We start from the raw sequence: 14555 nt of genomic DNA on the forward strand, positions 1-14555 counted from the left end.
GGATTTTCCCCTTAGAGCCTTCAAAGAGAGCATGGCCCTGCCTATACCTTGATTTTGGACTTCTAGCCTCCAAAACTGTGAGAGATTACACTTCTCTTGTTTAAGCCTCCTAGAGTGTGGTGCTTTGTTGTGGCAGCTCTGGTAGACTAATACACAGCGCATCACTAACGTTCTTCTAAGAAGTTTTACATTTGTGGAGCCCGGAGTTGACAAGAAGGGGTGGGGATTGAGGAGGAGGGACAGGCTCCACTCTTCTCTTCCTCAACCAATGCAACTCTGTGTTTACCAATATTATAAATCGAACTTCCAAGAAGAGCTTTTTTTTTTTTTTTTCTAGTAAAGATTTGTAGTGAAAAAGTTTGGAACCTCGTGCTCTAATGTAACTGAATTTGTCAATACTCCACCTCCACCTCAAGGATCCTTCACTGTTTTCCTCTGCAGGGATTCCTGGATGCTTTCACTCCCAACAACCTACATCTGGGTCTTTGGCTGAAGGCACCTCTCACTGGAGCCAAAGCTCACTTTGCCTGCACATAGAGAACTGGAACAGAGGCAGTCCATAATTAGTGACTGACCTACAGGGGTATAAATACTCCAGCTCCTTTGCCTCTGACCAGGACAACTCTGGGATGGGAACTGCGCTGTCTTCAGAACCTCCCCATCAGCCATAGCCTGGTGCCTCACCCTTGTCTGGCCTTTTCCCTTCTCTCTCCTCTTCCTTCTCCTCTACAAATTTTCCCTGGGAACACTTCCTACTAAATCACTTAAATACAGGATTTCTCAACCTTGGCACTGATAACATTTTAAACTTGATAATTCAGCTGTAGGGGCTGCCTTGTGTATTGTAGGATGGTTAGCAGCATCCCCGGGCTCCCAGTAACACATCTCCCATTCTCCTCTCCTCTCTCTATAGTCATGACTATAAAAAATGTACCCAGACAATGTCAAATATCTCCTGGGAGACAAAATTGTCCCATTCAAAAACCACTGTTTGAATATTACAAATGTGGATCCTTGAGTTCTGGGAGTCTGCTAAAGTAGAAAAGAAAGGATTAAAAGCTAACCTTCCTGATTCCCAGGCCACTGGTTATTTCTTTCCATTACACTTGTGTTCCCCAAAACTGATTGTAAGAATCACTGGTGTTGATGCTGGGGGTAGGGGCAGGGCAATTCGTTTTAAATGCAGATTCCTAAGTCCCTTTCCTGAAGAATCTGACTCAGATTCTTCTGAGTCTTCTACCACCCTGGAGGAGGGTGGTAGACTTCAGTGATTCTTTTGATCAAGCCCAGTTTGGAAACTTAAATGCTGATTCTCAGATTGTAATGCGAGAAGGAATCATCATGTGCATGGTATGCATGGTATGCATACAAAATATAAATTCCTGGCCCTTCACTCTGAGATTTTGACCCATTTTAATAATTTTTCCAAGTCTTTCTGATATAGGTGGTCTGAAGTAATTGTTATAACACTTTCCATTAAGTTCTTTGTTAACACACAGAATAGTACCTTTAGACATATGTTAAATGAACTTCTCCCTCAGCTGACGTCAGGTTTCCCAGGAAAATGCACTCATAATATACTTTAACTCTTTGGTATTTATTAATAGTTTGTGTAATGTTAGTCTTCTCTAAATCACAAACTCCATGAACTCAGGACCCACCTCTGTCTTCTATCTGGTTGTATTTCTCAAGTCAGCACTGTGCCTTTCCCAGAGTGATGCTCAGTAAATGTCTGTTGAACAGATGACATTACATGGTGGGGTATGCAGAAAATGCCCCCCAAAGATGTCACCATTCTAATCCCCAGGAATTTGAATATGTTCAATATGAATATGAATATGGATGTTACCTAAGGGAGAATTAAAGTTGCAAATACAGTTAAGTTTACTAATTAGCTGACCTTAAAATAAGGGGAGTATCCTGGATTATCCAGGCAGGCCTACTGTAATCACAAAAGTCCTTTAAAGTGGAAGAAAGAGGCTGAAGAGGTCAGAGTCAGAGAGAAATCTGAAATGCTACACTGCTGGCTTTGAAAATTGAGGGAGGGGCCGTGAGCCAAGGCAGCCCCTAGAAGGTAGGAAAGACAAAAAGTGGATTCTCCTTTAGAGCCTCCAGGATGAACAGAGCCCTACAGACACCTTGAGTTTAGCTCAGTGAAACCCATTTCAGACTTCTGACCTCTCGAACTGTAAGACAATATATCTGTGTGAAGCCACTAAATTTTTGGTGATTTATTACCAGCAGCAATAGGAAACTAACCTAGAAGATAATGGAAATATTAGGTCCTGGTAGCATTTATTTATTTTTATTTATTTTTTAATGTCTTGATTTTTCAAAAAAGATTTTATTTATTTATTTTAGAGAGAGAGAGTGTGAGCAGAGGAAGAGGGAGAGAGACAATCTCAAGCAGAAGCCCACTCATCGTGGAACCCCATGTGGGGCTCGATCTCACCACCCATGAGATCATGACCTGAGCCAAAACCAAGAGTTGTTTACCAGCTGACTGAGCCACCCAGGACCCCTTGATTTTTTTCTTAAGTAGACTCCATGCTGAGCATGAAGCCCAATGTGGGCCTTGAACTCATGACCCTGAGATCAAGACCTGAGCTGAGACCAAGTCAGATACTTAACTGACTGAGCCCCCCAGGCACCCGGGTAGCATTTATTAAACACCACCCCTCCAGGCACTTTACCACTATCCTTCCTTGTCCTTATAAGAAGGTATCATCCTACTTTGCAGATGTAGCACCAAGAGGCTCAGAATGGTTATTAATGCCTTTAGCACCTGGGACAGCTGGGCTGGGCTGCAGACCTCTCAGATCTACACTCTTTGATTACCAGTACTGTTCAAAGTGTGGCACCCAGTTCTGACTGATCCATGTCAAATAAGTACAGATATTGTGACTGTGTGTTCAGAAACTTTTTATACTAGTTTTCTTTTATTAAAAAAAAAAGATTTATTTTATTTATTTTAGAGAAAGAGAGAGAGAGAGCAAGAGCCAGGGGAGGGGCAGAGGGAGAGAATCTCAAGCAGACTCCCCAGTGAGCACGGAGCCCCACACGGGGCTCGATCTCATGACCCTGAGATCATGACCTGAGCCAAAATCAAGAGTCAGACACTTAACCGACTGAGCCACTCAGGTGCCCTTAGTTCTTTTCTTTTTAAAAGTAATTTTGAAATGTAATTTTATGTCTGTTGACTATAGTAATAAAGGAGTGGGGTCTCATTTTATATGTCTTTTTAATTTTATTTTTATTAATTTATTCTTACTGTTTTTTGTAAAAATATCAATTCCCCATGGCTTAGAGGGGGGTAAAAAAAAAACTGGTTCCAAATCTCAGGAGCTTTGAGAAGCAATGCACAGACCAAAATGTTGAGATTTGGGGTTGGGATGGGTCCTTGACTCTAGCCTTCCTAGTCCCCACAAAGTGATGAGAGTGTGGAGCCTGGCCCAGGGCTCAGGGCCTTCCTGGGCAGGGTCTGGTGAGCAGAAGGCAGCCTGGTCATTAGAAATGGTCTTTTCCCTGGGCGCAAAGCTTTCCCAGTTTGGCTTCCCAGGCATACCCCGAGCTTTATCATTTCCACCTTCTCCTTTTAATTTCAATAAAGGATTTTCAAGTTTAACTTTTTCTTCTTTTTCTTTGGTCAAAAAAAATTTTTTTTTTGTGAGAGTGCATGCCCCCCACATATTTCACATGGCCTGCATTTTTATGAATCCAAGAATAAATGTATTTTTGGCTAACAACTAGGAAGTATTTTTAGACTCCTAGGGCTGTATTTTTGTCTTTTGCAGAGCATAATGTGAAGCAGATGCGGTTGCATGCAACACTCTCATTCTGCACCCGGTTTCAGATGTTCTGCCAGCACACTGCACCCCCTGAGAAATACATTAACACTTTAATAAAAACTGATCTGATCTGAAGTAGCTCAACTTAGGGGGCTGCACTAGCCAAAGGACAAGGAGCTGAGATCTTGCCTATTTCTTCAAACTGCTTTGGGTTAGCTGCGTTTTGACCTTTGCTTTGCAGGGGAGAGGGCTTTTGCAGTGGAAATGTTCAGCAAGCAAGTCGAGGAGAGCACAGAGGGTGGTGGGAGTAGGGGTGAGGCCAGAAGAGAGTAGATGAGAACACCCCCAAACTAATCACTGTTTCCTGCTGCGACTCCCAGTTCCATGACAGAGCAAGACCATGTCCTAGCGGAACCTACATAACAGAAAGAACCCTACCAACCCATCCCACTCACAGAATCTTCCACTTATCAACAGATCTGAAAGCAACCTCTGCCGTCATCTACTTCAACATCCTTCTACAGTCACGCTCAAGGCCAACATTCGGGTCTAGCCTTGCTTGGTACCATTACCACCTATGAGTAGGTTTCATGAACGAAATCAATACCCAGAGAAGGTAAATCTCTTGTCCAAGACGACAGAGGTCAGAGGATAACACTCATTTCTGTACAGTCCAGCAGGCTTGCTGTCAGGACCAATACAGAACCCTTAGAATGTTCCTGGTGTGAATTCAGACTGGGGACACATTTTTATCCCTGCTAGCTGAGGATGAACCTTAAAATACGCCAGCGATGATGTATGGTGATTAACATAATTAAAAAAAAAAATACGCCAGCGGCGTTTCACTTGCTCTGCAAACAGGAATTCTACACATTTTATATCGAGAGATCCCGGATCCCAGTAGATGAGAAAGGTTCATATGGCCAGAAGGGCTAAGCCCCTGTGAGCATTTTGAGTTATCTTATTTCACTGTAGAGAGTGAAGGCAAGGTGGTGGAGGGTTGGCCACGGTTAAAATACTTCAAGGCAGAAGGTTATTTCAACTCTGCTATGATAGGAGCTGGTAGGCATATTTGCTCAATCCCAAGAAAATAAAGAGTAAAAGTTAAGACCAATATTAAAAAAAATCTGGCAGGTGTTCCAGATTTAAGTCCCTATTCAAATCAAAATTAAGGAAATATCTACAGCTTTCTATGGCTAGAAACCCAAGTCTTCTCTTCTCTGAAAAATCTTCTGAGGTTTGGGAATAGCACCAGGGAGAATAACTGGAATGTAATTGGGATGTTGGCCTGTCCATATCTGACCGGGAAGATCACCAGCCTGCAACAGTGGCCACGAGATTCACCTCACAGACAGGCGGCCTGAACCGTGAATGAACGCTGGGATGTAGCTCGAAGAGCTGGCCACTGTGGGAGGACATGATGGGGCAAGTGAAAAGCCTTTTCAGAGCCTTGTTTTCTTCACATGGAAGAGACAGTGATGATACTTCCCTCACAGAATCATTCTTACTCGGCTGATTGACAGTATAGATGAATATTTAATAATAACAGTTAACATTTTCCTAACCCCTACTAAGTGCTAAGGCACAGTCCTGGGGTGGTTGGTTTGTTAGATTTTACTCTAATTTATGTCAGAAGCAACTTTGGGCAAATTATTTATCCTTTGTCCTTTTAGTCTTTCTTTATTCTTTATGGAGAACAAACCTCTGGAAATGAATAATTTTACCTACCTCACAAAGTCATTGTGAAGATTCAAGAAGTTAATCCATGGACATGCTCATTCAAGTGTATGACCTGGTACGTCCTTAGTGAATATGAGCTATTGGGACCCACTAGAGCATTCTGCCTGAGCCGAGCCACATGGAAAGGCCTGGTGTGGGTGCTCTGGTCTGTCACTAAACTAGGTGGATGTGTTTGTAATCCCCACACAAGGGTTCATGCAAGATCCAAAGAGCAGATGACTTAACACTGATCCATGTTCGCATTGACCAGAGCCGGCTCTGATCTTGAGAGCAGGTTTGTCTCCACAGGGCACCCCTAGCCCGAACACCAAGCCCCGGCTCAGCGGCCCACAAAATGCTCTGTGGGAGAGGTGCAGCTCCCCCCGCCTGCTTTTTCCTGCGTCTGCCCTGTGGAGGGGCACGGAGGGACCAGAGGTCTGCTGGCGGCCCTGGGGCTCGGCCTCTGAGTCTGACAGGGAACACCAACCAAAGGAGGTGTATGAAGGGAGCCTGGGGCACGTCGCCGCACACAGGCTCACTTGGGGTGGGCAGAAGGAAGGGAACTGAAGAGACAGTAATTTTGTGAAGAAGTGAAGCTTCTATTAAAGGACACTCCTTGGTCATTCTTTTTAGTTCCTTGCCAGTTTATTTATTTAATTTTGGTTTAGTTTAGTGCCTTGCTAGTTTGTTTATTTATTTTTTTTAGTTCCTTGCCAGTTTAAAAAAGATGTGTGTGTATGGCGTACAGTATGAGTGTGTGTGTCTGTGTGTGTGTGTGTGTGTGCGTGAATATATGTGTACGTGTGTACGTATACAGTGCATATGGTCTACCCCAGAGGAAGCCGAGTGACAACTTCCATCAAACTAACTTTGCCGGGACCTTTCGCCACGGATTTTCTGAAAGGATCTGTATTTTAAATACTGTGGGTCAAAACATATTTTCTGAACTGGTCAACAGGATATGTGGTCTCAGTGTTTAATGTCATGTGTCATTAAGATTTCATCATTTTCCCAGCTTTCCCTAAAATACTCAAAAGTCCCCACACCCATCCTCTATAATCACTCAGTTAAAGTTTATCAAAAAAGATATTTTTGCCCTCCCCAAAACATATTTCTTAAGGCCTTTTTATGCATCCCGCTTTGGTTCTGGCAGCGTTGTCCTTTTTTTTTTTTTCTTTTTGCCAGAGATTTCATGCAACTGATAAGAAAGCCAAAATGGCAGGATTGGGGGTGGGGGTGGGGTGGGGGGTAGTCCAAGGAGGAAGGGAGAGGTGGATTATTTTTCAAAAATAAAACATTTCTCCTTTTCCATTCTGAGATGTGAAGCTTAACTTAAAAGCTATCTCTGGTTTTGCAAGGCTGGTCCCTAGCAGGAGACAGTTAGGTGATTGTTCTCCCTGGATAATTTGTAACCATAAAATAACAAGCCTTAGAATTGTCTCCATTCTTTTGCTACTCAAAGTGTAGTCAGAGGGCCAGCAGCCTTAGCAACATCCGGAAGCTTGTTAGAAATGCAGAATCTCAGACTCTGACTCATCCCCATTGAAAAGAATCTACATTTCAACAGGATTCCCAGGTGACAGTAGCACAACATTGGAGAAGCTCTGGTCTAGAGAACATCCCACTTCACGGATGTGGAAAGCGAGGCCCAGGAAGGGTGTGACCTAGCGATCTTTTTAGAGGTAAGTGTGCCAAAAGGGCTTTATTTCCCTGTAATTCAACCTGGCTTTTGTGTCCCAACTTCTGCTCTATAGAAGAAATCGTATTCTTGCCCGGTCAGGGTAACTTGGCAGTTCTGGATTTTCTCAGTCTTATTTGTGTAAGCAGTCAATGCAAGATGGTCCCTCACTCTTTTACCCTGTCCTTCTACGCAGGGGTGGCCCAGTGCCCAGGGTCTCATTTTCAGTTCTGGAATCGGAGGGGCAAGGCAGGATTGCAATGGACAGTTGTGCCATCTGCCCTTCCTAAGGTGCCTGGATCCAGAGGAAAAGTTCTTCACCTCTCCAAATTAGAGCCCTTCGTGGGGCAGCTTCAGTGTGAAAGAAGGACACGTGTTACTAATTCACACAAAGGCTCCGGAACAGACAGCCTAGCAGAGGTCCAGGGGCAGGGCTTGCTCCACAGAACAGCTCACTTGTGTGTCAGCTGAATAGCCTTGCAAGGACCGGATGACTAATCAGAGAAGCTGTGAGGCTTGTATAAAACTCAACTTGAGAGCATTTTTAAATCTTAGGGCTAGAGAATTTCTAGATATGAGAGAATGTTATTTCCTCTTTGGATTTTGCATTTCATTGCTTCTTAAGACACCCATGTCTTTTTTTAAGGGACTTCAATCAAGTGATAATCCTGAGTAAGAATGTCAATCTCTTTGGGCAGATAGAAGAATTAGGATATTTATAACTTGACCTTAAGAGGGTAGAGGTCATCTCCTTGAAGTAATGATGTTCACTACATAGCAACTATAAATAGAGCTAAATACATCCCACCAGGAGCTCATGCCGCTGGCCAGGTCATCTGGACCCTGGTTTGGTTTGAGGCGACCACACACAAGCTGAGAAAGTGAGCCCTAAATAGGGTTGGGGGTGAGAGAGCAGTTTCCTCAGTTGAACTGAGAAGATTTGGAATTACATATAAAACTGTTCAAGGACTCTCAGCAATAATGTTGATATTTTACATTAAGGTAATTGAAAATATTTTCTATTCCATGTGCTTATCATGTTTAAGGGAACTAGCCCTATTAGAATAATAGGTCAGCCTTATAACTCCAATTTGGGATGTATAATTAAGTATTGATTTCAACTTGTTATTTTTAAGTAAAAATCTTACTGTTCCATATACTCCTAGAACAGTTACGACCCAACTTTGACTCACCATACGGAAGTTTAAGTAATTCATATAAATCAAATCAATTTCTCTTGGGAAGTTAAAAACCTTGAAGTGGAAATAAAATGGAACTAAACATATTCAAATATAAACGTCACTGGAGATATTTGAATTTTTTGAATATTTGTAAATGAAACCAAATATTAAGCAAAGCAATTGTCCAATCAGGGTATCTTGGCAGGGACCCAAAAGCAATTGCCCAAATAATATTTGCAAGACTAGCAAACTTTATTTACAAGCTATACTTAAAAGCTATGGGTAGAACCAGGTTTTTAAATTTGTAAACTTAATAAATCAGATGTTAATTTAAAAATAACAGAGCAAACCTCTGAATAGTGTTGTCTCTGTAAAACTCACAGTTAGGCACTAAAAACTCAGAATTATCAAGGAACTGGCCTCCATTGCTAAGGTTTTTGGTTCTACTGGGAGAGAGCCACAACCCCGGACTCCAGGAGACACTTCCTGAGAGAACTGTCTGTGCTCTATAAGTGGGGTGGGCAGGATTGCCTATGGCTGCCCTCGGCCCACATTCCTGATGCCTCATTCTGCCTTTCTAGTTCTACCACTCAGGTGGTCAGAGCTTCTCTATAGGACCAGCAGCAAGGCCCAGGTCCTCTCTGCCCTGGCATCCTCCTGTCCTGGGTCTCTTTCTCTCACTTCACTGCCTGAGCTTTACCTCAGAAGAGAGGAGGATTCTCACCACCTTTCTCAGGGAGTCACATGCATAGCTCCCTCTATACCTCTTCTCCCCTCCATGAAAAACTTCTCCCTCAGAAAGACAGAAATCTTGCTCTCTGTCTAGTCTCTTTCAATCTATTGTTTTATGCCTCATGCTCTTCCCTCAGGTTCTGGACAGACAGAGTTAATTTTCCAAAATGGTGGCACCAGTATCTTTCATTTCACATGCTCGTCTTCTACGTGATCTTCCTCCTCCTTCATCAACAGGTGGAGTCTAACTCTCCCCTCTTTGAATTTGGGTGAGTTAGGGATGTGTTTTTATAATAGAGTACAGTGACTTTGGATAATTTCTCAAGCTAAGTCATAAATGGTGATACAAATTTTGACTTGTTCACAGAAGCCCACATGCACTTGAGGTCCTGAGCTGCCCTGTTAGAAGCCCGAGTTCCTGGAGCCAAGCCACATGGAAAGTTCAGTGTAGGTGCTCTGGTGTTCAAGTCTTCCTAACTGTATGTTTGCTAGGTCTGCCATGACAAAGTACCACAGATTGAGTGCCTTGAGCAAAAGAAATGTATTTTCTCACAGTTCTGGAGGCCAGAAACCTCCAGATCTTGTCTGAGATCAAGGTGTCAACAGGGTTGATTTCTTCTGAGGGTCACAAGGGAAGCATATATTCTAGGCCTTGCTCTTTGGCTTATAGACGTCTATCTTCTCCCTAAGTCTTCACTCCATACATGTCTGTGTTCAAAATTCCCTCTTCCTATAAGGATACCAGTCCTATTGGATTAGGGCTCACCCTAGTGATCTCATTTTAACTTAATTACCTCTGTAAAGACCCTATCTCTAAATATGGTCGTATTCCGACATACTGAGGATAAGAACTTCAACATATGAATTTTGAAGAGGACACAATTCAGTCCATAACAGAGCCAATGAACATAATAAAATAATTATCATTTAATGCCATTAAATTTGGGATATTTTGTTATTCAGCAATAGTTGGGCCTTGGTATTTAAGGAAAATTTTGAATATTCAGATTCAGAAAGTGTCTGTCTTTTCAAGCACCCTTAGCACTCATGTTTGCTATGAGTTTAAAACATTCACTGAGAAACCCAATTGATTCTTTTGTTCTGCATTTACTCCCATTGACTCTATGGGACATCAGGAAAACATATACTAACAGAGAACTTATATTATCTCAAAAGAATGTCTGGCTACATATTTACACGTCAACGTTCATGGAGCTTCCACTATTAGACAGATATTACTAAGTGGTCAACAAAACGTAAGAGGTCTCTGCTCTAGCAGACTTACTTTCCAGTGGGAAAGATAGACAAAATTAATGACTAAATGAGTATAAAAGGGCTGAGGAGTGGTACGTGGTGTTATGGGAGCATGTTATAGGGGTTTGACCTTGTCTAGTGATTAGGGAAGACTGACACTATGGTGGGAAGGAAAATGGCCCAAATGCAGGATGGAAATAAGGCCATTACAATTGGAGCCCAGAAAGAACCCATTCTTCAGGGAAGATGGGCAAGACTCAAACCATTGTAGGAACTTGCAGGCCATCCAAAGCAGCAGGGGAGGGAAGAGAGGTGGTGGTAATGTGATCAGGGTACACTGTATGCATTTGGAGTCACTCTTGTAGACTATGGAGAATGGATTGGAGAAAGGGAAAGTGGGATGGGCAAATCAGGTAAAGCCTTTACTCAAGATAAGAAATGAAATAGTCACAGTAAGAGATTATGTATTTTCCTCTCAGGTGGCAGTAGTGATGGGAAAAAAAATGGACAGATTAAAAAATATAAATCTGGGAAGCAAAAAATATAAATAAAAAAATAAAATGATATAAAAATTTAAATACAAATAATAAATAAATATATATAAATAAATATAAATATATAAAAAATAAATATAAAATAAATAAGACTTCGTGAAGGATCAGCTCTGGTTGGTATAGGAAAGGGAGCTAGTCAAGAATGACTTTTGCCTTTCTGCTTTCTTATGTGGGTGGACGGTGGTGCCATTTGATAAGATAGAGGCTTCTGGACCAGGTTTTGGGAGGAGGATCATCAGCTTAGTCCAGAACTAGACTGCCCCACAGGTAGCTCCTAGGCCACGTGTGGCTATTTAAATTAAACTTAATTTAATTTAAAGAGAATTAGAACTTCGGCTCCTCCATTGCAAGTGCCACATCTCAAGAGTTCCATAGTCACGTGTGGCTATTGACGACCATAATGGACCATGCAGAGATAGAATAGTTCCTTCATCATAGAAAGTTCTAGTGGACCCCACTGGTCCAGAGAGATTGAGTTTGAGATGCTTTTGGGACATCCAGAGGAGCTGTCAAGGCAGCTAGCTGATTATATTACTTTGGAGCTCAGAAGAGAATGGTAGCTAGAAACCTAAATTCCACCCACACCTTTTATCAAATATTCACTAAGACCTTAGTATGTTTTATTCAATGCTCTGTCCTAGTGCCTAGAATAATACCTGCCACAAAGTCCAGCAGAGCTTCTCACTAGTAAGGGTGAATAGATAACAAACAAATATAGAATTTCCTGGGTGGTACCATGTGCTAAGAAGAAAATTAAAGCAGAGTAAGTGGGTAAAAAGGTGAGGAGGGGTGTGGAGCTCTTTTAGTTCCAGTGGCCAGGGGAGTTCTCTCTGATAAGGTGACATTTGAACAGAGACTTAGAAGTGAGATATGCTCAAGGCATAAAGAGGCAGGAGGGTGCTTGTGGTTCATGTGCCTACGGGTGGTATTTGAAGCCTTGGGCATGAGCGGGATGTCCTAGGAGAGAACCTACTGGGTGGGTAAGAAAGGCCAAAACTGCAGAGAAGACAGAAGAGGCAGGGGGGAAACAGAAGAAACTTGGGACATAGAAGCCAAGGATGGAGAATATTCTGAGAGGCAAGGTGTGGCAACCACCTCTGATGGTCTACCGTAGACTAAAAAGATCCCAGGTCGGCTGGCTGACACAGAGCCATTGGTGGTTTTGGCCACTGTTGCTTTGTCGGAGTGTGTGTGTGTGTGTGTGTGTGTGACTCCAGACTGGAACAGGTGGAGGAATGTGTGGTAGGTGAGGAAAGGCCGAACTGAGTCTAGACAATTTTGGAAGAAGCAGAGACATGAACATAGGGAAGAGGGACAGGAGCTCCTGGGACTCCAAGCAGAGTGTCCGGACCAGATACAAGCTGTGTCCTTCACCTTCTATCACCACGCAGCATCTGTTTCAAGTTAGAACACGAGTCAGTAGGGCCAAGGGGGGGTGGGTGCTGTGTCCTGCTAAGTTAGAAAACAAAAGCAGTAATGGAAAATGTTGAAATGTTGCCCAGAGGGCAGAGGAAGCAAGGACTAGGGGTCAGCTGAGATGCTGGACATTTTTGGATTCTTTGTCATTCATTCAACAGCTCACTGGCAGAGAGTATCTAAGTGCATCCTAGAACAAACAAAAGTAGTGGTGGTACTTCCTGAGCCTCACTATGTGCCCGGCTCTGTTCTCGGCCCTGTGGGGCGGATGCTGTCATGCATCCTTTTTACAGACCAGAAGACTTGGGTGCAGAGAGGTTAGCAGCTCGCCCAAGTTCCCACAGCACAGAAGCTGGGAAGCTGGGCTTCGAACCTCATTGAGAACAAGGTGCTACGAGGACACATCAAGGGACAGCTACCATCCATTCACATGCTCAGCAAGCACTCATTAAGCACCTACTGTAGCTGAGTGCCGGGAAAGCAAGGATAAATGGAGCATGGTTCCTGCCCTCCTGTGGCTTAGGGTTTGGGGAAAAGGACCTCAAGCAGGCGCCACGCTCCAGGGTGATAAATGTTGTGGAGGGGAGCACACAGCGTGGGAGTGCCCCAGCCGGCTCTCAGTGATCAGGGAAGGCTTCTCCAGGGACAAGGACGATAAACTGAACTTAGGAAGCGGCCACAGTCGGCTTACTAGCGGGGCTGTGTAAAGGGAAAGTAACAAGAGCCCCACCCGGGCCGACAGAGCAACGTGGGCTACGGCTGGAGGGGAGGGGGAGCGAACAGTCCAGAGCTCAGATGCCCCAGAAGGAGATTAGGCATTTGCAATTCCGGCCCAGCTAGTGGCTGGGAGGCACTGAGGGTGACAGGTGGTCCGGTTATTAGGCGGAGGATTTGCCGCACCGGAGGAAGTGAATGAGTCTAAAGACAGACATTGACCTGCTTCACGGTGACAAAGATTCGCTCCTTGGCCAAACTCTAGGTAGGCTCCTATGAGCCCTCTTCTCAAGTGGGTCTCAGCCTTGGCCTCTAAAGACTTGAACAGACACTAACTCAGTTTCTAACAGCTCAAGTCCACATCCCTGGGATGACCTCAGTCCCCTTCAAGTGCTCGCCAAAGAGAAAACTCAAGACTGACAGGAGCATTGACCATTTGTTCCAGCCGAAACCTGACCACCCTGTCTCGGAGCGTTTCCTCAGAAGGGCTCGCCCTTGTAAATCCTCCCACTGTCCCTTTGAGGTAGACATGTATCTCACACAACTTAGGAGTATCTTCTCAAGGGCCTAAAAGGCTTTCCTTGAAGTGTGATCATCAGGATGGATACGGCCTCTGCCTCCCAGTCTCGGTGGGAGGGCAGACTCCTAACTTTGATCACTGCAAGCTAACAGACCAGCTGACCTAATCCCATTTACACTGACCAACCCTTTGTAAGTTTTCAGTTCCCTTCAGCCCGCCTCACCCCTCCCTATCCCCCATTCTCTCCCTAAAAAGCCCAGTCACCTCTGTATACATCAAGTCAAGCTGAGGTCACACTAGACTCTCTTCCCTCCTGCAGGAGTGAGTGCTCGTTAAAATCTGTCCTCATCACTTTAACTAGTGTCTGGTTTTGTTTATCTCTGACAACAGTTCAGCTTGAAACCAGATAAGAAGCTACCAAACTCACTGGGCAGAATAACTTTAACCTGTGTTTGGCCACAAACACACAAACCGTGAGGCCTGATGCACAGAGGTCCATGCAGCCTGGACCCTTCACAAAGCTCTTTCCACCTCCTTGGCCTGACATGGCCAGTTATACCTCTCTGCAGAACAAGAAACTGCTGACTCACTGAAAACAGAGCGCGTTTATAAACAGGAAGCGGAGTGTGTGACCACAGACATTCAGCATCTGATAGCAATTGCTGAATGTGGCAAAAAAAAAAAAAAAAAGTTTGAATTAAAAAAAAAAAAATCTGTGCCACTAAATTAGAACCCTCTAGCTCGTGGAAATACAATCCTGCTATTGATCATTTATTAAATACTTAAATAAGGGTAGTTCTTATTTGGTCAGACCAAGCTGGTGAGTCAGGCAGACTGCAAATATTGATTGAATCCCTTGGAGCGTGTGGTTTCTCCTTTTTTCTTTCTCCTCCCTCCCCAGGCAGAGCAGAAAGGCTCCTTGGTGAGTTTCATGGCCGTACAGAAGGCTTCTGTGTTCCCTTTGTGTTCTGGCGGTCCGCCTTGTCCGCACAGGGGCTC

General features: G+C 43.8%; 1 long non-coding RNA gene across 1 annotated transcript in view; it reads left to right on the plus strand.

Annotated features, from left to right (window-relative positions):
- The first annotated feature begins 7045 nt into the window (after nt 1-7045).
- Nucleotides 7046-14555, plus strand: part of LOC135365427 (uncharacterized) — a 141362-nt gene continuing 133852 nt past the window's right edge. The window contains exon 1 of the long non-coding RNA XR_010413271.1: nt 7046-7189. This is a non-coding gene — a long non-coding RNA (uncharacterized LOC135365427). The remainder of the gene's footprint in view (nt 7190-14555) is intronic.

Source organism: Mirounga angustirostris, unplaced genomic scaffold, assembly GCF_029215605.1.
Source record: "Mirounga angustirostris isolate CCGP_5_RB_7025 unplaced genomic scaffold, mMirAng1.0.hap1 SCAF_7, whole genome shotgun sequence".
NCBI lineage: Eukaryota > Metazoa > Chordata > Mammalia > Carnivora > Phocidae > Mirounga > Mirounga angustirostris.